The 24,515-nt window shown below is 42.5% G+C and overlaps 1 non-coding gene across 1 annotated transcript; it reads left to right on the forward strand.

Moving 5' to 3' along the window:
* The first annotated feature begins 14,776 nt into the window (after positions 1-14,776).
* Positions 14,777-14,884, forward strand: LOC148553538 (small nucleolar RNA R71). The gene has a single exon (XR_015893712.1). It is a non-coding gene; the product is annotated as a small nucleolar RNA R71 (small nucleolar RNA).
* Positions 14,885-24,515: the final 9,631 nt, after the last annotated feature.

A 24,515-nucleotide genomic window follows, 5' to 3' on the forward strand; every position in this document is an offset into this window, starting at 1 on the left:
AGTTTGGATCTTTCTGCTTTTACTGTGCCTGATTGTTGCGTGTTCTGAAGTTTTTTCGTCTTTTTTATGAATTTTTTCATCTTTCCTGTTGCTTGATGCTTTTAGGCCTTTTGCATGTTATCACCATTTCTGCTTGTGCTTTCGATGATGGTTTTTGTTTGATTCTTGGGAAAAGGCTATGTTTTTGACAATTCTCTGCTTGACATGTTTGGTGTTGTCGAAGCTTTTTGCAGAAAGATAGTGGCTTTGATGACTTTTTGTATTTTGACTTTCTGAAATGTTTGTTATTTGAAATCTTCTTTTCTTGTTTGAGAGATGCCGGGACATAAGCTGTAGATTTTTCCTGAGACCTTGCTTTGTTACTGCCTCCAAAGGATGCCCCAGGACTTTCTGTTTGAGTCTTGGGGTTTTTCTTTTCTATTTGTTCTTCTGCACGTTAGTCGAGTTGTTTTTTTGTAATCCCATCTTCTTTTCTTATTGTAGGATTAGCTGGCCTCATGTCTTCTTGCAATAACGTTGTAGAGATGTCTTCCAAAGTTTCCAAGGGGATGTCCGATTGGCTGGACTCCCTTGTCCTAATGTGTGTCTCTGTCGTGGATGCTAAATTTTGTGTAGAGCTGAGGAAACGTCAAAGGATTTGTGATACCAGTGCTTGGGAGAGGGATTATGAGCTTGTAGCTCCTGACTCTGATGAGAGGGCTTGTTTTCCTACTTTCATCGAGGGGGAGCGTCCCTTCTTCTACGCCTATGAATATTTCTTCAGCCAATTGGACGTTACTTTTCCTTTTACTGCTTTCGAGACCGACTTGTTGTGGTCATGTAACATTGCTCCATCCCAGCTTCATCCGAATTCCTGGGGTTTTATCAAGATATTTCAACTGCTTTGCCAAGAGTTAGGCATAACACCTTCTCAAACTCTTTTCCTCTATCTTTTTGTCTCGGCCAAGCCTAGAGGTTCTTCCAAAAAGAAAGCTTCCTGGGTTTCTTTCAGATCGGCCCAGGGGCATAAAGTTTTTGCCATGTATGATGAGTCTTTTAAAGATTTTAAGAATTATTTCTTCCAAGTCCGTGCTGTTGAGGGGGCTCGCCCCTGTTTTCTTGATGAGAATGACGAGCCTACTTTTCCTCTAGAGTGGCAAAAGAATGTTTGAGTGCCACGTTATACATGGGAGATGCTTAATGAGGTTGAGCGGGCTTTTGTAGTTGTTCTTGAAGATTTGTGGGGAGAACCACCCCATCTGGATACAAAATGATTCTTGAGTGATCCATCTTTGGTTTGAACTGCTTTGGGTACTGTCTGACTTGTTTCTATACTTGTTTCTTAGTTTTTCTTCTCCTATGTTGTAACTTGTCATTATGGTTGATTTTGTATTTTCAGAGATGTCGAAAAACAATGATTCCATGAAGGCCTACAAGAAGGCGAAGAAGGTTGCTGCTGCTCAAAACATCTCGGCCAAGGCGGCCGGAGAGGGATCTTCTCAAGTTCCTATGAAGTCGCCCGTGCCGAGTTCTCCTGGGCCAAGGAAGGTGATCCCCACTCCTCGAGTTCGTCTGACTGATCCTCCACAGACTTCTGCAATTACTTCTGGTGCTCCTCCCCACAAGAAACAGAAAACAATTAAGGCCTTTAACCTTGACGCCCCTGATTTTAATGCAATCGAGTTCGTAGATCAGCAAATTGGTCCCTACGGTACCCTTCCCATGGATGATGTGTCAATCCTTTGCCATCTGAATTTTATGGCCCGAAACAGTGTTAAAATGGCATATATGGGGGCTGCCCTATACCGTACTGCTTAGAATCTTCCTCTCTATGCCACCAAAGAATTTATGGAGGAAGCTAAACAAGAGTTCGACCAGATGAAGGGCCTGAAGAAAGAGCTTGAGGTAAAGGTAGCCAAGTTGGAGAAGGATCTGGAGAACGAAAAGGCAAGGAGGCATAAGGACAGTTATGTTACCTCTTATCGGGAGGTGGTGCGCCTGAGGGAGGAGTTGGAGAATGCCCGAGCTGATTACTCCGAGCTTCAAGGTCATCTTGTTGGGAGCGTAACTGCTGCTTATGAGAACTTGAGGGAACAGGTTCGGATTATTGCTCCCGAGGCCGACCTTACTCTTTTTAGCCTGGATAATGTTGTGAGGGATGGTAAGATCGTCCCTGATGACCAGGATGATGATGAGGTTGAACCTCCCCCTGTGTCTTCTGCCAAAGTGTCAACCCTTCAGTTCCTCCAGTTGTGTTTTACCCGGATTGCCAGATTCTGAACCGGGATGATGGAACCCTGGATGCTGTGCCTATTCAGACTCGCCTTCCTTCTCCTTGTACTGATGCTGTCGAAAAGGCTCCCGATCTTTGCTGATTTTTCTTAGATATTTTGTGTGAATAGCCCGGCTTGTGGGCTTCTGAACTCTTTTTTTGTAGTTTGAATATTTTGCTTGACTGTGGATACTCTTTTGGGTTGCTTGTTTAGCAACTTTTATTTTTGAAAAACAACAAATAGTTTTCAAGCTTTTGGGGCTAACCCTGAAGCTCGTTATAATATTGTATTTTATATCCTGCGCGTTTGCGCTTGTCTTAGCACTTTTTGGGGATATTGGAGCTTGCTTCTCGGCCTCTTTGGATCGCTTTGCACCTGTTGCTTGCGGCTTGACTCCTTTGAGGTCGTGAATGGGCGGGTCCAACTTGTTTCTCGATTTTCTTGCTCTTGCTTGTATTTCTAGCAATCCATAGCCGATTTCTTTACGTTGGTTCTCGTCTTAGCTACCTTTGCAGTCCTCTTTTTTGGACCTTTGCTAGGTCTCTTTCAGGGACTACTTATTTGTGGGAGATCGACTTCTTTACGTCATCTTTTAAGTTATTTTTGTAATCCTCTTTCTTGGACCTTTTTCAGGTCTCTTTCAGGGATTACTTTTATAACTTATTTGTAGGAGGTCGACTTCTTCATGTCGTCCTCTTCTAAGTTATTTTGTAATCCTCTTTCTTGGACCTTTGTCAGGTCTCTTTCAGGGATTACTTATATAACTTGTTTTTGTAGGAGACCGACTTCGCTAGGTCGATCTCTTCTAAGTTATTTTGTAATCCTCTTTCTTGGACCTTTGTCAGGTCTCTTTCAGGGATTACTTTTATAACTTGTTTGTAGGAGGTCGACTTCTTCATGTCGTCCTCTTCTAAGTTATTTTGTAATCCTCTTTCTTGGACCTTTGTCAGGTCTCTTTCAGGGATTACTTATATAACTTGTTTGTAGGAGGTCGACTTCTTCATGTCGTCCTCTTCTAAGTTATTTTGTAATCCTCTTTCTTGGACCTTTGTCAGGTCTCTTTCAGGGATTACTTATATAACTTATTTTTGTAGGAGACTGACTTCGTTAGGTCGATCTCTTCTAAGTTATAGCAATTCCTCTTTTATAGGGTTGGCCAGACCTCTTTCTAGGGATTTACTGATAACTTGGGTTAACTAGGTCCGACTTCTCAACATCGGCCAGTCTTTAAGTTATTATTTAGCAATCCATAAGACCTCGTCAGGTTCTTTTTTCGGATCACTTTCGATAACTTCTTGCATTATTCTGTATTCATCTTTGTCGGTTTGTAGAAGGTGGTTTCTGTCTTTCTTTGGTCGACCTTTAGATGAATCGCGTTTTCATCTTTATGGGTCTTTTATCGTGATCGTGCAATGAATCTGTTTTTCACTTTCTGCCGATCTGTTACTTTATAATCGAACGATGAATGCTTCAGATTAATGCGTCTTGAGAATTTGTATAATATCTAAAATATTTTTTATTCAAAAGAAAGCACAAATATATACATGTTGGAGTTTTTCATCCTTTTAAGTCGAATAATATCTGGATCTAAACTTGGCGCCTCATTAAAAAACCTTTTCAGGAAAAAGAATGCATCCTATGATGAGATCTTTTACCTTTACTAGCTATAGTACCTTCTTAGGTTGCAGGCGTGCCACGATCTGGGAAGCTCTCGTCCATCGAGTTCGGACAGTCTGTAGTAGCCCTTCCCAAGTACTTCTATGACTCGGTAGGGTCCTTTCCAATTTGCTGCCAACTTTCCTTCTCCGGGTCGAGTTGTTCCAATGTCATTTCGGATTAGGATGAGATCATTCTTTGTGTAACCTCTTGGCACTACCTTTTGATTATATCTTGAAGCCATTCGGTGCTTTAGCGCTTCTTCCTTGATCCGAGCTCTTTCTTGGATTTTCGGAAGTAGGTCGAGTTCTTCTCTTTGAAGTTGAGAGTTGGCTTCTTCATTGTAGTGGACTACTGATGGGAAGCAGAAGCTGGTGAATTAAAAATTTATTAAAATGGTTACGTTGCAAGTATAGTTCTTAACTCACCAAAAATCTATCTATCAATTTAGAAATATGTCACAGAGAGTTTAAATTAAAATTACTGGGAGTTTTAAGTCCCAGGTCGTCTCCCAACGAGTTGCAGAAAAGTGTGCTGTTTTATTAATCAGATGTTCCAAGAGGTTGAGCTAAGTAAATTGGAATTTAAATTGAGGAATTTTAAATAATATAAATAAAAGCATTGACTGGGAATTGATTAGTTAGAATCTCTATCATTGATGGAGTGATTTTTAAGATTGATTTATAATTAACGGTTACTCTATTTGGTTATCCTTTACTAGGTAAGGGAAAGTCAAACAAGTTGGAATGCCAGATCTGTTCACGAGTTACAACCCACTTAGTTCAAAAGGATTGGCGTTGGTGACAGGATAGCAATCCAACATTTAACCCAACTACAAATTTTTTCTTCAATCCTTCCAACTCAAGAGTTCCTTTTAATCAACTCCCCATCAAGTAATGAAACTACTCACGCATTGTAAATAAAGAATCCATAGCACATGAAAGGGAATTAAAAGAAGACATGATTATTGGAATTGAAATTGAATTAAAGAGAAATAATCCTTGCATTAATTAATTATAAAAGTATCTGAATGACAAAATTGAACATAACAAAGAACATGGAAGAATAAAACCAAGTTAAGAGAACAAACTAGAATGATGAAGTCTTGATGAGGAAATAACTCTTCTCAATGTTCCAATGCTAAGACCAATTGAAAATCCAAATTCTAAAAACTAGAGAGAGAAAACCTAAGAGAGTGAAAAACTAGTTCTAAAACTACTGAATGAATGTCTGTGTTGTTTCTGCATATTCTCTGACTCTAGTCTGCTGTTCCGGGCCAAAAACTGGGCCAAAATAAGGTCCAAAATTTCCACCATCGAATTCTGCAGATTATGCAAATCGCGCATGTCACGCGATCGCGTCATCCATGCGGACGCGTCGCTTGCGCTTTTTCCTCTCCACGCGTTCGCGTCGTCCACGCTACCGCGTCGCTTGCGCTTTCCAATCCGCGCGGCTGCATCACTGCGATTTGCGCTCCTTCACGCGGTCGCGTGAGCCATGCGACTGCGTCACTTCTCGCTGGTTATCTCCTCAAATTCTTGTGTTCCTTCTATTTTTGCTAGCTTCCTCTCCAATCTCCATCTCATTCATGCCCTATAAAGCCTGAAACACTTGACACACAGATCACGGCATCGAATGGAATAGAGGAGAATTAAAATTAAATAATTAAAGTCTCTAGGAAGCAATTTTCAAACATGTACTGAATTTAGGAAGGAGATCTAAATGCATGCTAAATTGATGAATAAGTGGGTAAGGATCATGACAAAACCACACAATTAAACACAATATAAACTATAATATAGTTGTTTATCAACCTCTCCACACTTAAACATTAGCATGTCCTCATGCTAAATTGAAGGAGAAAAGGAAATAAGTTTGAACATGCAGAAACTCATGTAATGCAATGCAATCCTACATATATAAATAAATGCAACTATATGATTATTGTCCACTTGATCAAAAGTAAATAAGCCCTTCAAGACAATTACAACTCAAATTCCACCAATTCTATCATTATACAATAAAACCGATAAAAGTGCAAGAGGATAGCTTATGAAAGCAGGGAACATGAAAATTCAAGTATTGAACCCTCACTGATAATGTATGTACGCTCTAATCTCTAGTGTATAGGGTGATCACTCTATCCTTCTCTAATCATGCTTTCTAACTTTTGTTCTTCTCCTAACCAATCAACAACAGTTAATATATCAATGCAAACATCATGAGGTCTTTTCAAGGTTGTAATGGGGCTAAGGTATAGGTAGGGATGTATATTTGGTCAAGTGAGCTAATAAATTGAATCTTTAATTAACCCAAGCTCTAACATAACTTGTATACACTTACTGTAATCTTTAAAGTTCATACCTAGCTACCCAGAGTTCTCTTTTTCAATCCATACTCATGTATCAACTTATATTTTGGTTCTATCATATGTGCACTGATCTTTGAATTCTGAATTTGACATTGGGGTAATTTTGTGTCCCCTTATTTATTTGTTTATCATCTTTTTTTTTTGAATTGAAATAAATAAAGCTTATCAATGCACATAGATTTTTTTTTTATTCTTATAGTTTCACATGAATAGGTATCCAAACTCTCTTTAAATTTTCATGACACATCCCCTTAACAACTTTTGTTCCCACAATTTCCCATACTTAACTAGCACACACAATTCTATCTTAAGCTAACCAAAGATTCAATTTGGGATATGCAATTATTTTTTTCAGCTTAAGGTTAGTAATGTGGTAAAATATAGAACAAATGGGGTTTTTAAGGCTCAAAGTGGTTAACAAAGGTAATTGAAAAGGGTAGGCTTGATTTGGATAAGTGAGTTTAAACAAATAATGGCCTCAATCATGTGCAAGCATGTAAATATAATAAATATTGGATATATAAGATAAAACAAAATATAGATTACAATCATAGAGAAGTAAACACACAAGAATGAAATAATTATGGTTAAATAATGTAACCATTCATAAAGGCTCAAATCTTCCACAGGTTGTGTGTTCTTTAACTCAAATATCATGTTCCAAATACAACTCAAGTAAATTTATCATAAGAATTTTTTGAAAAATCAGTGAAATTTTGTTCCAAAGATAGATTTTAAAAGAAACTTATTGTCTTTTCAATCAAGTAGAACATGCATGCAACTATCCTAACCTATGCAATTTATTCTATTCTATAAAGGAAAGAAAAATCTAACTAAAATGTCCTAATTATTGGTGCCAGAGAAGAGAATTTACCTCCGGAAGTCAGGTACTGACCGACCTCCCCACACTTAAGGCTTTGCACCGTCCTCGGTGCCATCTGTCAGAAACAGGGGTGGGCTGGTGGCAGTATCTCCACAGTCGGGACCGTCATGGCTCCCTGTGCTAGTAAAGAAAGTGGAGTCCGGGGTGTCTGAGTCTCTGAAGCGTCCCTTGAGTAGCTCCTTGAGGTGATTGAATCGGCGCTCGTTACGGCGCTCTCTCATCTTAGCTTTCAGTTCATGCCGATCCAATTTTTCAAGTATCTGTTGGAGCAATTTCTCAGTTGTAGATGCTTGTGGTGTTGAAGAAGAAATATCTTCAACTGGCTCAGTAGGCTGGCTTGTAGTGGCTGCTAAAAGTCTGAGGTATTTCCCGTTAGGGACATATTGATCATCCCGTGGAAGCATGGCTTTGGTGTCTCCAGCTCTGTAGGAGACTCCGGCTGCTGAGACAAGATCTGAGACCAGGGCGGGAAAAGGTAGGTTGCCCGCGATTTGTACATGCTCCATAGCATTCCGGATGTGTCTTGAGAGATTCAGAGGTTGGTCTGTAAGGATGCACCATAGTAAAACAGCCATGTCTGCAGTGAAAGAGGACTCATGAGTGCTCGGAAAGACGTAATGGGACATGATCTGTGCCCATACGCGAGCCTCCAAGGTAAATACGGAAGCCAAGATTCCCTTAGGGCAGGTACGGTGGTATCCGTAGATCCAACGGCTGCCAGGTAATGCGATAACTCCGAAAATGGAGTCCCAGTCAAATTGGTATCTCTGGCGATGAAGGGCGGCTTCTTGAAAAGCGTCCATTCCTGCTGGAATAGGGGGAAGACTCAGAGCTTGCTGAATGGCCTCTTCTGTAATGGGCACTTGCTTCTGCCGGACATAAATAGACTGCAGGGTCGGTAGGTAGAAGTTGGAGTAGAACTCAACTACCCAAGAAAGATTGACCTGCCTTGGCTGTCTCCGTAGGAAACCCCATTGTCTTCGTTCAATTTGCGGCTCAACAAAGGTAGCAATATTGGACGGGAGGATAAGAAGGTATTCATTGTTGTAGTTCCTTTCTGCTAGGATAGGGAACATCTGCTCACAGTAGCGATTGGGAAATCACGTAGCGTCCTTCGCTGGAAAGGCTTTCTCCTTTTCATCAACCTTTATTATCCTCTTAACTCTTTTTGTTGAGGGCTTGACTGTGGTTGAAGAAGGCTCTGCCGCTAATGCTCTTTTAGTTCCTCTTCTTGCTGGTGGTTTGGAAGTAGCTTTCTCTTTTCCTTTCTTGGTGGCCATCCTGAAAGAAGGGAAGAAAAGGTAAATTAAATTCAAAGAGATATACAGCAAAGAAGGGAACGGAAAAGAGGGTGATGGATGCACATTAAGATATGCTGACATTAACACATGCTCGCGAGTATGTGTGAAAAGCCAACGATGGAAAATAGCTAGTGCATATAAAGACAAATGAATGCAAGGTGTTTATTGGCATGTTGGCAAAGGGCATGAGTAGCATATACCAAGCAATACTTTGTAACAAACCATCACGTTTGTATTGACAATTAAATTCAATTAATAAAATAAGAAGGAGAATTTGTGAAAAGCAAGCATTGAATAGTAGAGTAAAGTAATGTAGAAAAGTGCATAGTACTATATGGGCTTTTTCACAAACACATGGCATGCATGTTAAACAAGATATAAAAAGTATGAAATTGAACATGCAAGCAATCCCTTAAAAATAATAATAATTTTCAAATAAATTGTAACAAGACACAAGCATATAATGAGGGATAATGACTCAAAAAAAAATTTCTAACACCATGTAAAAAGGGAAAAGAAGAATAAAGAAAATAGGAATAATTAAAAGAAGAAGAAAAGAAAAAGAAAATATATGTAGAACAATAAAAAAAATGATAGAAAAAGAAAGAAGGAAGAAGAAGGTAAAACCTTGTTAATGGAGGAGAGAGAGAGAGAGAGAGAGAGAGAGAATGAAAGGTGAGATAGAAAGGGGAAGGGAGAAGGAAGAAAGAAGGAGGGAAAAGAAAAATTAGGATTTGGAGGAAAGAAAGATAAGATAATTTGGCAATTTAGGTTGAGCTGTGCGGTGCATGCGACGCGACCGGGTGGGGCACGCGTTCGCGTGGGTGCGCATCAGGTAAGAAGACGCGATCGCGTCAGTCACGCGGTCGCGTGACCCGTGTTGCGCTGCTGGCGTGAGTGCAGCCTTGCTCCAGCACAACTCTCTGTTGAATTTATTTTAATAGCCAAAATTGGGTGACGCGATCGCGTGAGTGTGCGTTAGAAAATAATTGACCCGACCGCGTCGGCGACGTGGTCGCATGACAAGGATTGTGCTTCCAGCACCAATCCAGCACCACTCTCGCACAATATAGCATTGTGCACCCTTTTACGTCGAAAATGAAGGGCACGCGGCCGCGTGGGGCACGCGGTCGCTTGGGAGGCTATGATTCCCAGGCGACGCGGTCGCGTGGGGTAATTTGTGCCATTGGCATGACTCCAGCGCTGCTCCTGCGTAACTTTCTGTTCATTTTTATTTTTTTCTTTACTCCCCCTACCACGCGGACGCGTCGCTGGTGCGATCGCGTCGTGCGGCGAAAAATTTTTTTTTTTTAAGGAAAGATAAAGACATGTAATTGAAAGAGCACGAAAGCACTAATAAAAAGAAGAGTTATTAAAGAAGAAAAACTAAAAGTGAAGAAAAGAACGATCATACCGCGGTGGGTTGTCTCCTACCAAGCACTTTGCTTTTACGTCTGTAAGTTGGACGCTCTACTAGCTCAATCTGCTGCTATGTGGGGATCTTCCAAGTGGAGGATCTAAAGCTCCTTGCTTTTCTGCACCTTCTCACCATGGTACAGCTTCAGGCGGTGTCCATTAACCTTAATAAGTTCAGAGCTTGAAGGATGGCTTAGGTGATAAACTCCGTACGGTTCAGCCTTCTCTACTCTGTATGGACCTTCCCATTTTGATCTTAACTTACCGGGCATTAGCCTTAGTCGAGATTTGTAAAGGAGGACGAAATCTCCAGGTTGAAATTCTTTCTTCTTGATGTTTTGATCATGCACAGCTTTCATCCTTTCCTTACAAATTCTGGAATTCTCATAAGCTTATAGGCGAAGGTTCTCCAGTTCCTGCAGTTGCAACTTCCTTTCAACTCCGGCCTTCTCAATTTCCATGTTGCACTCTTTAACTGCCCAGAAGGCTCTGTGTTCGATTTCAACTGGAAGATGCAAGCTTTTCCATAAACTAAGCGAAAGTGACTCATCCCAATGGGTGTCTTGTATGCTGTTCTATATGCCCACAGTGCATCTTGTAGTCTGGTGCTCCAGTCTTTTCTATGAGGCTTTACTATCTTCTGCAAGATATGCTTAATTTCTCTGTTTGACACCTCAGCTTGCCCATTAGTTTGGGGATGGTAAGCTGTTGCAACTTTATGGATTATCCCATGCTTCTTCATCAATCCTGTTAGTATCCTGTTACAAAAATGGGTGCCTTGATCGCTCACGATCACTCGTGGTGATCTAAAGCGGCATATAATATGGTTTCTCACAAAGGAAACAACAGTGTTAGCATCATCAGTGCGGGTAGGAATTGCTTCTACCCATTTGGAAACATAATCCACAGCTAACAATATATAAAAATATCCGCTAGAATTTGGAAATGGACCCATGAAGTCAATGCCCCAAACATCAAAAATTTCACAGAAAAGCATATATTGTTGAGGCATCTCATCCCTCTTGGATATGTTACCAAATTTCTGGCATGGGTGACAAGATTTACAAAACTCAGCAGCATCTCTAAAAAGAGTAGGCCACCAGAATCCGCAGTCTAAGATCTTTCTAGCTGTTCTTTGAGGGCCAAAGTGTCCTCCACTCTCAGATGAGTGACAGGCCTCTAAAATAGACTGGAATTCTGATTGAGGTACACAACGTCTAATTATCTGGTCAGCACCACATCACCATAAATATGGGTCATCCCATATATAATATTTAGACTCGCTTTTCAGCTTGTCTCTTTGATGTTTAGAAAAATGTGGAGGAAATGTGCGGCTAACTAAGTAATTAGCAACAGGTGCATACCAAGGGGCTACCTCAGATACTGCTTGCAGGTTGTCAAAAGGAAAATTATCATCTATAGGAGTAGAATCATCCTCAATATGTTCAAGGCGACTCAAGTGGTCTGCTACTAAATTTTGATTACCACTCCTATCCTTTATTTCTAAATCAAATTCTTGTAACAGCAGTATCCAACGTATAAGTCTTGGTTTGGATTCCTTTTTAACTAATAGATACTTTAGAGCTGCATGGTCCGAATACACTACTACTCTAGTACCAAGTAAATAAGCCCGGAATTTATCCAGAGCAAAAACAATAGCAAGTAGCTCTTTCTCAGTAGTAGTATAATTGGACTGGGCAGTGTCTAAAGTCTTAGACGCATAGGCAATAACAAAAGGATCCTTACCTTCACGCTGAGCCAGCGCTGCTTCTACTGCATGGTTGGAAGCATCGCACATGATTTCAAACGGCTGGCTCCAGTCGGGTCCTCTCACAATTGGGGCTTGAGTTAGAGCAGTCTTCAGCTTATCAAATGCTTGTTTGCAATCGTCACTGAACTCGAACTCAATGTCATTCTGCAGTAATCTGGATAAGGGAAGTGCTACCTTACTAAAGTCCTTAATAAATCTCCTGTAGAAACCTGCATGGCCAAGGAACGAACGGACTTCCCTCACAGAAGAGGGGTAAGGTAAACTAGAAATAACATTCACCTTTGCTGGGTCTACAGAAATGCCATTATTAGATACCACATGTCCTAATACAATCCCTTGCTTTACCATAAAGTGTCATTTTTCGAAATTCAATACAAGGTTTGTATTAACACATCTAGCTAATACTCTAGATAATCCATCTAAGCAAAGGTTAAAAGAATCACCATAAACGCTAAAATCGTCCATAAAAACTTCCATACAGTCCTCAATAAGATCAGAGAAAAGACTCATCATGCACCTTTGGAAAGTAGCTGGTGCATTGCACAAGCTGAAGGGCATTCTCTTATAAGCGTAAGTCCCAAAAGGACATGTAAAAGTAGTCTTTTCCTGATCCTCAGGAGCTATATGAATCTGGAAATAACCTGTGTAACCATCTAGAAAGCAATAATGTGATTTACCTGACAGGCGATCCAGCATTTGATCAATGAATGGAAGTGGGTAGTGATCCTTACGGGTAGCTTGGTTGAGACGGCTGTAATCGATGCAGACTCTCCAAGCATTCTGAACTCTAGTTGCTATGAGCTCTCCATTCTCATTCTTCACTGTAGTGACTCCAGATTTCTTGGGCACCACTTGTACTGGGCTTACCCATTCACTGTCTGAAATGGGATATATGATACCGGCCTCCAATAGTCTGGTCACCTCCTTTTTGACAACTTCCAAGATGGTGGAATTCAATCTTCTCTGGGGTTGACGGACAGGTCTTGCTCCCTCTTCTAAAAATATTCTGTGCTCGCATACTTGAGGGTTAATTCCCACTATGTCTGCCAAACTCCACCCAATTGCCTTCTTATGCATCCTCAGTACATCAAGTAACTGCTCTTCTTGTTGAGAAGTCAGTTCCCTTGCAATAATAACCGGAAGCTTCTGCTCATCCTCAAGATAAGCATATTTGAGATGTGGAGGGAGAGGTTTCAATTCTAACTTTTGATCATGGGCAGGTTCTGGATTATCTGGGGCTTGTGAAAGTGGCGAAGTGTCCTCATTTTCAGTTAAGAGGGTCCCCACACTTGGACCTTGTCCAGTGTGCCTCTCTTCAAACTCTTCTTTTTGAACTTCAGCCACACTTTCGTCTATGACATCGCACTGGAAGATAGAATGATCTTCTAGGGGGTTGTCAATGACTCCATTCAGATTGAAGATTACTATGCGGCCATCTATTTCAAAGGAGTATGTTCCTGAAAAAGCATCCAATTTGAATTTTGATGTCTTCAGGAATGGTCTTCCAAGTAGGATTGATGATGGCTTATCTGAATCATTATGGGGCATCTCCAAGATATAAAAATCAGTGGGAAATGTGAGCCCTTTAATGTTTACCAAAACATCTTCAGCAACTCCAGCCACTGTGATAATGCTTTTATCTGCTAACACAAAACGAGCTGCCGACCTTTTTAAGGGAGGGAGCCTCAAAACATCATATATAGACAAAGGCATTATACTGACACATGCTCCTAAATCACACATGCAATCATAAATTACTACACCACCAATAGTACAACTAACTATGCAAGGACCTGGATCACTACATTTTTCAGGTAATCCTCCCATTAAAGCAGATATAGAGCTACCTAAAGGAATAGTTTCTAATTCATTAATCTTGTCTTTATGGATACATAAGTCTTTTAGAAACTTTGCATATTTAGGTACCTGTTGAATAACATCAAAAAGGGGAACAGTTACCTCAACCTTTTTGAATATTTCTACCATTTTAGGATCAGGTTCCTGCTGCTTCCTGGGCTTCCTTGCAAGCTGTGGAAATGGAACGGGAACAGTGGGTTCCGTGGTGCTTGCGCCTTTTAGTGCTTCTTCCTGTGGTTGAGCTATCTCTTCTTCAGCTATGTCCTGTATATCCTCTTCCTCTTCAACATCTTCGATTTCTACCACCTCTTCAGCTGAGGCGTATTCTGGTGAGCTTAGTTCCTCCTGATTCCTCTCCTGCAGTGTGGTTCCGGACCTCAGGGTGATGGCATTAATGCCTCCCTTTGGATTGGGTAATGGTTGAGAGGGGATTCCAGTGGTGCTTGAAGGTTGGTTACTGGAATTTTGTGCTGAACCAAGCTGTGTCATAAAAGCTTGCAGAGTAGAGGCAAGACCATTCAGACTGGCGTTAATACTGTTCACGATGGTACTTTCCATGGCCAGTTGTCTTTTCTCAAAAGCTTGTAATAAATCTTCATTAGAAGATACAGAGGAATGAGTAAATTGAGAGGTTTGCTGCTGATTGTTCGGTGGTCCTTGGTTTTGCCTCATGTGAGGTGCTCGATAAGGTTGATTTTGCTGCTTGTTGTTGTTATTATTCCACCTCTGATTTTCCTGATTATCTCTGCCTTCCCTATTATTGTTGTCCCTCCAATTCTGGTTTGAATTGTCCTGCCATCCATGGTTATTATTTCCACTTTGATTGTACCCTTGGTTGGGACGGTCATAGAAGTTGTGAGTGGATGCCACCATGTTGTCTTCTTGTTGGAGCTGCAGGCATTCATCAGTGTAATGGCTGTAATCAGCACAAATTCCGCAAATTCTTTGTGGAACTAGTTGTTGGTTTTGCTGCGGTTGAGTTTGCTGAGTTTGTTGATTCAACTGCATTTGCTTCAGCAGGTTGGTCATCTCACAGATGCTTTGATTTAGAGCAGTAGTCTCTATGCCAGAAGATACTTCTGCAACGGCTTTTGAACGGCCTTGCTTCTGTCTGTGGTTCCGAGTAGATTCAGCTAAATCACTGATCAATTGCCAAGCTTCATCAGTGGTCTTGTACTTCTTCATAGACCCATTGCTGGCACTTTCCAATGTGGTCTTATCTTGGGGCCTCATACCTTGTGTGATATAGCTGAGTAGCACGATCTTGTCAATCATGTGGTGAGGGCATGCTTCCAGAAGATTATTGAAGCGCTCTCAGTATTCAAAGAGAGTCTCATTGTCGTCCTGAACAATTGTAGAGATATCCTTCCTCAGTTTATCAGTAACTTCAGATGGGAAGAATTTCTCCAGAAACTCCTTTCTGAGTGTATCCCAGTTGGATACATTTGCTATAGGTTGAGTGTAGTACCACTCTCTTGCTTTTCCCTCAAGAGAGAACGGAAAAGCTTTCAGCAGAATTGAAGTTTCATCAGCGCCATCACGCCTGACAGTAGAACAGGCTGCCTGGAAATCTCTCAAGTGCTTGATAGGCTCTTGAGCAGGTAGGCCATGAAACTTGGGCATCAAATTTAGCAGTGCGGTCTTTATTTCAAAATCCGTAGCTACCGCTGGATGATGCGCTTGAAACGGTTGCATTGTAAAATCAGGAGCTCCTTCCTCCTGAATGGTAACTCTTCTAGCTGCCATGTTTTCTGCACGTAAAACAACCGAATCAGTAGAACGGGGGCTGGTTTCTTCCTCAAATTCACTTTCAGATCTGCCCTCAGAGCGGGCTAACCTACGCTGTTCTCGCCTTATTCGTGAAATTGTTCTTTCAATTTCAGGATCGAATATTAGCAAGCGCGGATCAGGAAGTGAACGTGTCATTTGACGGAAGAAACATGCAATGCATAGTAGCAAAATTAAATAAAATGCAAATAAATAAATTCTAATTAATAAAATTAGCACTCTATTGCAACTCGCCGGCAACGGCGCCAAAAATTGATGGGAAGCAGAAGCTGGTGAATTAAAAATTTATTAAAATGGTTACGTTGCAAGTATAGTTCTTAACTCACCAAAAATCTGCCTATCAATTTAGAAATATGTCACAGAGAGTTTAAATTAAAATTACTGGGAGTTTTAAGTCCCAGGTCGTCTCCCAACGAGTTGCAGAAAAGTGTGCTGTTTTATTAATCAGATGTTCCAAGAGGTTGAGCTAAGTAAATTGGAATTTAAATTGAGGAATTTTAAATAATATAAATAAAAGCCTTGACTGGGATCGCGTCATCCATGCGGACGCGTCGCTTGCACTTTTTCTTCTCCACGCGTTCGCGTCGTCCACGCTACCGCGTCGCTTGCGCTTTCCAATCCGCGCGGCTGCGCAAGCCATGCGGTCGCGTCACTGCGATTTGCGCTCCTTCGCGCGGCCGCGTGAGCCATGCGACCGCGTCACTTCTCGCTGGTTATCTCCTCAAATTCTTGTGTTCCTTCTATTTTTGCTAGCTTCCTCTCCAATCTCCATCTCATTCATGCCCTATAAAGCCTGAAACACTTGACACACAGATCACGGCATCGAATGGAATAGAGGAGAATTAAAATTAAATAATTAAAGTCTCTAAGAAGTAATTTTCAAACATGTACTGAATTTAGGAAGGAGATCTAAATGCATGCTAAATTGATGAATAAGTGGGTAAGGATCATGACAAAACCACACAATTAAACACAATATAAACTATAAAATAGTGGTTTATCAACTACTCTAGGCGACCATTCCTCGACCTCTACTGGGATTATTGCCTCCACTTCGTACGTTAATCGGAACGGTGATTCGTTTGTGGTGGAATGTGGCGTAGTTCGATATGCCCATAGGACTTGTGGAAGTTCTTCGGCCCAAGCTCCCTTCGCATCTTGCAGTCTCCGTTTCAACCCAGTCAATATGACTTTGTTGGCAGCTTCGGCTTGCCCATTGGCTTGAGGATGTTCGACAGAGGTGAACTGGTGCTTTATGTTCAAGTCGGCTACTAATTTTCTGAAGCCTGCATCTGTGAATTGATTGCCATTGTCTGTGGTAATGGAGTATGGAACCCCGAACCTCGTGACAATGTTTCTATATAGGAATTTCCGGCTTCTTTGAGCAGTGGCGTTGGCTAGGGGCTCTGCCTCAATCCATTTTGTGAAATAGTCTACTCCGACTATGAGGAATTTGACTTGTCCTGATCCCTGGGGAAAAGGTCCGAGAAGATCGAGTCCCCATTTTGAAAATGGCCAAGGCGAAGTTACGCTGATGAGCTCTTCTGGCGGGGCGATGTGAAAGTTGGCATGTTTCTGGCATGGGGGACATGCCTTTACAAATTCTGTAGCTTTCTTTTGTAGAGTTGGCCAGTAAAATCCCGCCCGAAGTATCTTTTTGGTGAGAGCTTGTGCCACGAGATGATTGCCATAAATACCACTGTGTACTTCCTCTAAAACTTCCCTCGTGTTAGAGGTCGGCACACATTTTAACAATGGTATTGAAATCCCTCTTTTGTATAGGGTGTTGTTTATGATGGTGTAGTACTGAGCCTCCCGTTTTAACCTATTTGCTTCCTTCTCATTTGTGGGGAGTGTTTCTTTTTTGAGGTAATTAATTATGGGGGTCATCCATCCTTGATCCTGACTTGTTATAGCTAGGACTTTTTCTACTTCCGAGATTGACGGGTTCTGTAGCATTTCCTGGATGAGGTTTCTATTGTTGTCCCCTGGTTTGGTGCTGGCTAGCTTTGAGAGTGCATCAACTCGGGCATTTTGTTCGCGGGGTATGTGGCAGATCTTATATTCCCCGAGTTGTCCGAGTTATTCTTTGGATATATCCAAATATTTTTTCATGGTGGGATCTTTGGCTTGGTAATTCCCTGTTATTTGTGAGGTGACTACTTGTGAGTCGCTGAAGATGTTGAGTTTTTGAGCTCCAACCTCCTTAGCCAGCTTCAAACCAGCTAGTAACGCTTCATATTCTGCCTGGTTGTTTGAGGCCGAGAACCCAAATTTGAGGGAAAGCTCAACTTGGGTTCCTTGGTTGCTTTCTATTATCACACCTGTGCCACTTCCAGTCTTATTTGAGGACCCGTCCACATAGAGATTCCATTCTGTGGGGGTTTCCAGGGTATCTGTGAATTCTGCAATGAAGTCAGCCAAGTATTGTGATTTGATGGCTGTCCGAGCTTCATATTGGAGGTCAAACTCGGATAACTCGACTGCCCACTGTAAAATTCTGCCTGCTAGATCTGTTTTCTGCAGTATCCCCTTTATGGGCTGGTCGGTCCGAACCTTAATGGTGTGGGCCTGAAAGTACGGGTGAAGTCGTCGAGATATCAATATGAGAGTGTAGGCAAACTTTTCTATTTTTTGGTAGTTCAGCTCGGATCCCTGCAGCGCTTTACTGATGAAATATACAGGCTGTTTCCCTTTGTCGTCCTCTCGAACCAGTACTGAGGCTACTGCCTGACTTCCTACTGCAAGGTATAATACGAGTGGTTCTTCCTCTCGTGGTCGAGTTAGGATAGGTAGTCGTCCCAGGAAATTTTTGAAATCCTGGAAGGCTTGCTCGCATTCCGTTGTCCATTCGAACTTCTTTCCTTTCCTTAAAGTGGCATAGAAGGGGAGAGATCTTATCGCTGATCCTGCTAAGAATCTGGATAAGGCTGCCAATCTCCCGTTGAGTTGTTGTACCTCTCTGACACAAGTTGGGCTCTTCATGTTGAGTATAGCCTGGCATTTGTCTGGATTTGCTTCAATTCCTCTTTGTGTGAGCATGAAACCTAAGAATTTTCCCGCTTCTACTGCAAAGGTGCATTTTGCGGGATTGAGTCGCATGTCATGCTTCCTTATAGTGTCGAATACTTAGGCCAGGTCGGACAATAATGTCTCTTCGCTTTGTGTTTTTATTAACATGTCATCCACGTAGACTTCCATGATTTTTCCGATATGATCTGAAAAGACTTTATTCATTAGCCTTTGATAAGTAGCTCCCACATTCTTGAGACCGAAAGGCATCACGATGTAGCAGTAATTTGCTTTTGGCATAAAAAATGAGGTCTTTTCTTGATCTGGTGGATACATGGGAATTTGGTTGTATCCGGAGTATGCATCCATAAACGAAAGGTATTTATATCCGAAGGAAGCATCTACCAGAACGTCGATACTTGGGAGTGGGTAAGGATCTTTTGGGCAGGCTTTGTTGAGGTCGGTGTAGTCAGTGCACATTCGCCACTTCCCATTTGATTTTTTCACCAAGACGACGTTAGCTAGCCATAGTGGGTACTTGACTTCTCTTATGAATCCTGCCTCTAGTAGTGCTTGTACCTGTTCTTCCACAGCTTGGGATCGTTCTGGCCCAAGTTTTCTTCGTCTCTGCTGTACCAGCTGAGATCCTGGATAAACCGCCAACTTGTGATACATTAGCTTGGGGTATATGCCTGGCATGTCTGCAGCTTTCCATACGAAGAGATCGACATTATCTCGTAAGAACTGTACTAGTAATTCTTTTGCGTCTCCCTTCAGGATTGTGCCAATATTAGTTGTTTTGTCCGAGGTATCCCCGATCTGAACTTTCTCTATTCCTCCTTCGGGTTGTGGACGGAGTTCTTCACGTCTCTGAACTCCACCAAGCTCAATTATATGGAACTCTTCTCCTCTACCTCTGAGGTTTAGACTTTCGTTATAATAGCGACGTGCCATCTTTTGATCTGCTTTTATCATAGCTATCCCTTCTGTAGTTGGGAATTTCATGCATAGATGCGGAGTTGAGACTATTGCACCGAGTTGATTTAGTGTTGTCCGACCTATTAAGGCATTGTAGGCTGAACTCACATCGACCACGATGTAGTCTATCTTGAGTGTTCTGGATTGGTTCCCTTTTCCGAAGGTTGTATGTAGTGACACGTATCCCAGTGGTTGTACTGGAGTATCGCCCAGTCCGAACAGGCTGTTCGGGTATGCTCTAAGCTCCTTTTCTTCTAAGCCGAGCTTGTCGAAGGCAGTTTTGAATAAGATGTCGGCGGAGCTCCCTTGGTCTATTAATGTGCGGTGGAGATTGGCGTTTGCCAGTATGATGGTGATGACCATGGGATCGTTGTGTCCTGAGATGACACCGGATGCGTCTTCTTTGGTTAATGTGATTGCCGGGATGTCGGGTGCTTCCTCCTTCCCTTCGACATGATATACTTCTTTGAGGTATCTTTTGTGGGATGATTTAGAGATTCCACCTACTGCAAATCCTCCGTGTATCATATGGACATGTCTTTTTGGCGTACGAGGTGATCGCTCAGCTCGTCCGACGTCCTCATCTCTTTGTCTTTTTCTTTGTTCATCATCTCGGGTATAGATAACGATTTAGTTTTCCTTCTCTCACTAATTTTTCTATGATATTTTTTAAGTCGAAGCATTCGTTGGTGGAATGTCCTCGGACCCGATGATATTCACAGTATTCGTTCCGATTTCCTCCTCCTCTTTTGCCTTTGAGGGGTCGAGCTGGGGGTATCTTTTCTGTGTTACAGACTTCTTTGTAAATATCCACAAGGGACACCCGAAGAGGGGTGTAATTATGATACTTTTTGATTTTTTCCCCCGTTCGATCTTCCTTCTTCTTGGGTTCTTTATCTTTATCTCGGTAGGTGAAACCGGATTTCGAGGCTTCTCCAAGTCGAGAATTTTCTTCCATGTTGATGTACTTCTCTGCCCGCTCTTGCACCTCATCCAGAGATGTGGGGTATTTCTTTGATATAGATTGGCTGAAAGGTCCTTCTCATAGGCCGTTGATGAGGCCCATGACGTCAGCCTCTGTTGGCAAGCTTTGTATATCTAGGCATGTTTTGTTAAATCTTTCCATGTAGTTGCGAAGACTTTCCCGATCTCCTTGCCTGATTCCTAGTAGACTGGGGGCGTTCTTGGGCTTGTCTTTTTGGATGGAGAATTTGGCCAGGAATTTTTTGGCTAGGTCGTCAAAGCTTGAGATGGACTTAGGAGGTAAATTGTCGAACCATCTAAGTGATGTCTTCGTAAGAGTCGTTGCAAAAGCCTTGCAGCGAACAGCATCTGAGGCGTTGGTGAGGTACATTCTGCTTCTGAAGTTGCTGAGGTGATGGTTGGGATCTGTAGTGCCATCATACAAAGTCATATCCGGGAGTTTGAAGTCCTTAGGAATTTTCATGATTTTCCTAGTGAATGGATCTTGATCTTTGCGAGAGTTGTCTTCAGGGGTGGTCCGGGTAGTCTTTGCTTTGAGATCGGCTTCAAGTTGTAGAAGTTTGTCTTCTAATTCTCGACGTCGCCTTACCTCTCTTTGTAGATCCTTGCCGACTTCTTACTGGTACTGGCTTTCTTTTTCAAGTTGCTTTAAACGATCTTGAAGCGCTTCTATTACTCCTAGATTTGATGAGTTTTTGTCTCCGTTAGATTCCGGAGTATCTTTTGGTGTAGTGCCCACGTTTTTATGCGGTGTTCTATCCTCTATATCTGAATCATGGTCGTTGTCACGATCGTCCGCCATGGTGTTGGGATGACTTTCAGGTTCCCCGGCAACGGCTCCAATGTTCCGAGGGTTACCTAAAACTGTAGGTCGATCTCGGATGAGATCTTCGGTACTGGTTAGAGATGACGTGTCCAGCTAGCTGGTGGCGGCCGGAGCTGTTATGTCCGACTTGTTGGACTGGCTGCACTTTTGATCCTTGGTCACCGGAGGATGGGGGTACCTATAAGAGACTCCGATGCTTAAGTTAGCATGGGTATTAAATAGGTTTTTGTAGAATCAGAGTATGAGTTATACCTGGGTGCTCCAGTGTATTTATAGTAGTGTGGGCTGACCTTTCTGATAAGATAAGTTAGTTATCTTATCTTATCTTATCTTTGGGTGGGGTCAGCTTATCTTCAAGGGAACCGCCCTTACCTCTTTAGGCTTGGACTGCCTTTGGATTTGGGTCGTGTTCCTCTATTTGGGCCATTTATTGGGCTTTCCTGTCGATTTGGCCGACCTCTTTGAGAAGAGGTCGGGTAGCCTGACTTGAAGAGGTCGGTCGCTTTGTCGTCAATCATCCTAGGTCGGATAGCTCGACCCAGGGTGTGAACAGTAAGCATGAAACCCAAGAATTTGCCAGCTTCTACTGCGAAGGTGCATTTTTCAGGGTTAAGTCGCATGTCATGCCTTCTTATAGTGTCGAATACTTGGGTGAGGTCGGACAATAATGATTCCTCGCTTTGTGTCTTTACTAACATGTCGTCCACGTATACTTCCATGACTTTCCCGATAAGGTCTGTGAAGACTTTATTCATTAATCTTCGATAAGTGGCTCCTGCATTTTTGAGTCCGAATGGCATGACAACATAGCAGTAGTTTGCTTTTGGGGTTAAGAATGAGGTTTTTTCTTGATCAGGTGGGTACATTGGGATTTGATTGTATCCCGAATAGGCGTCCATAAACGAGAGGTATTTGTATCCAGAGGAGGCATCCACCAGAGTGTCGATACTTGGTAGTGGATAAGGATCTTCTGGGCAAGCTTTGTTGAGATCGGTGTAGTCGGTGCACATCCGCCACTTCCCATTTGATTTTTTCACCAAGACGACGTTAGCGAGCCATAGCGGGTACTTGACTTCCCTTATGAATCCTGCCTCCAGTAGAGCTTGTACCTGCTCTTCCACAGCTTGGGATCGTTCTGGCCTGAGCTTTCTACGTCTCTGCTGTACTGGCTGAGATCCTGGGTATACTACCAGCTTGTGGCACATTAGTTTGGGGTCTATGCCTGGCATGTCTGCGGCCTTCCATGCGAAGAGGTCAACATTATTTCTTAAGAACTGTATGAGGGACTCCTTTGCGTCTTCTTTTTGGATTATGCCGATATTGGTTGTTTTATCTGGGACATCTCCGATCTGGACTTTTTCTATTTCTCCTTCGGGTTATGGACGAAGTTCTTCCCGCCCTCAAACTCCCCCGAGTTCGATGGTGTGGATTTCTTCTCCTCTGCCTCTAAAGTTCAGGCTTTCGTTGTAATAGCGGCGTGCTGTCCTCTGGTGTGCTTTTATCGTAGCTATCCTTTCTATGGTTGGGAACTTCATGCACAGATGTGGAGTCGAGACTTCTGCGCCGAGCTGATTTAACGTTGTCCGACCTATCAGGGCATTGTAGGCTGAATTCACGTTGACCACGATATAGTCTATGTTGAGTGTTTTTGACCGGTTTCCTTTTCCAAAGGTTGTGTGCAGTGAGATGTATCCAAGTGGCTGGATTGGAGTGTCTCCTAGCCCGAATAAGCTGTTCGGGTATGCTCTGAGTTCCTTTTCCTCTAGTCCGAGTTTGTCGAAGGCAGTTTTGAACAAGATGTCAGCCGAGCTTCCCTAGTCTACCAGTGTGCAGTGGAGATTAGCGTTGGCCACTATGATAGTGATGACCATGGGATCGTCATGTCCCGAGATGATGCCAGCTGCGTCCTCTTTAATAAAAGTGATAGTAGGGAGGTCGGGTGCTCCTTCTCCTCCCTCGACATGATATACTTCTTTAAGATGTCCTTTGCGAGATGATTTGGAGATTCTTCCTCCCGCAAATCCTCTGTGTATCATGTGGACATGTCTCTCCAGGGTTCGAGGCAGTCGTTCCGTTTGTCCGACGTCTTCGTCCCTTCTTTTTTTTCTTGGCTCATCTGATTTGCTGGCTAAGTACCGATCTAGTTTTCCCTCTCTCACTAGTTTTTCTATAACATTCTTCAAGTCGAAGCACTCGTTGGTGGAATGTCCATAGATTCGATGGTATTCATAGTATTCTGTCTGATTTCTTCCTCTTTTCTTGCTTTTGAGTGGGCGAGGTGGGGGTATCCTTTCAGTATGGCATACTTCTCGGTAGACATCTACAAGAGACACCCGAAGAGGGGTGTAATTATGGTATTTCTTGATTTTTTCTCCATGTTGATCTTCTTTTTTCTTAGACTCTTTATCCTTATCTCGGGAGGAGTAGGAGAATCCGAACTTTGAGGTCTCTCCTAGTCAAGAGTTTTCCTCCATGTTGATGTATTTCTCTGCTCGTTCTTGCACTTCATTCAGGGATGTGGGATGTTTTTTGATATAGAGTGACTAAAGGGTCCCTCTCGTAAGCCATTGATGAGACCTATAATGGCTGCTTCTGTCGGCAGATTTTGTATATCTAGACATGCTTTGTTGAATCTTTCCATGTAGCTGCGAAGACTTTCCCGATCTCCTTGCTTGATCCCTAATAAGCTTGGGGCGTACTTAGTTTTGTCCTTCTGGATGGAGAATCTAGCTAGAAACTTCTTGGCTAAGTCGTCAAAGCTGGAGATGGACCTAGGGGGCAGATTGTCGAACCACTTAATTGCTGTCTTCGTCAAGGTAGTCGGAAAGGCTTTGCATCGAACGGCATCTGAGGCGTCGGTGAGATACATTCTACTTCTAAAATTGCTGAGATGATGGTTGGGATCTGATGTGCCGTCGTACGGAGTCATGTCAGGGGGTTTGAATTCCTTTGGGATTTTGGCCTTCATGATCTCTTTGGTGAATGGGTCTTGATCCTTGCGTGGGCTATCTTCGTGGTTGGAATGAGTAGCTTTAAAATCAGCTTCAAGCTTTATGAGTTTGTCTTCTAATTCTCGACGTCATCTTGCTTCTCTTCGTAGGTCTCTTTCGGCTTCCCGTTGATATTCGACCTCTTTTTCAAGTTGTTTAAGGCAATCTTGAAGTGCCTCCATGACTCCTGTGTTTGGCGAGTTCTTGTCTTTGTTAGGTTATGAAGCATCGTCTAGTGTGACATCCACGTTCTTATGTGGCATTCTGTTCTCCAAATCAGAGTTGTGGTCGTTGTCAAGGTTGTTCGTCATGATGATGGGATGACTTTCAGGTCTCCAGCAATGGTGCCAATGTTCCGAGGGTTACCTGAAACTGTAGGCCGATCTCGGACGAGATCTTCTGTGCTGATCGGCGCTGATGTGTCCGACTT

This window comes from Arachis ipaensis, chromosome B7 (assembly GCF_059453495.1).
Source record: "Arachis ipaensis isolate K30076 ecotype BB chromosome B7, ASM5945349v1, whole genome shotgun sequence".
NCBI lineage: Eukaryota > Viridiplantae > Streptophyta > Magnoliopsida > Fabales > Fabaceae > Arachis > Arachis ipaensis.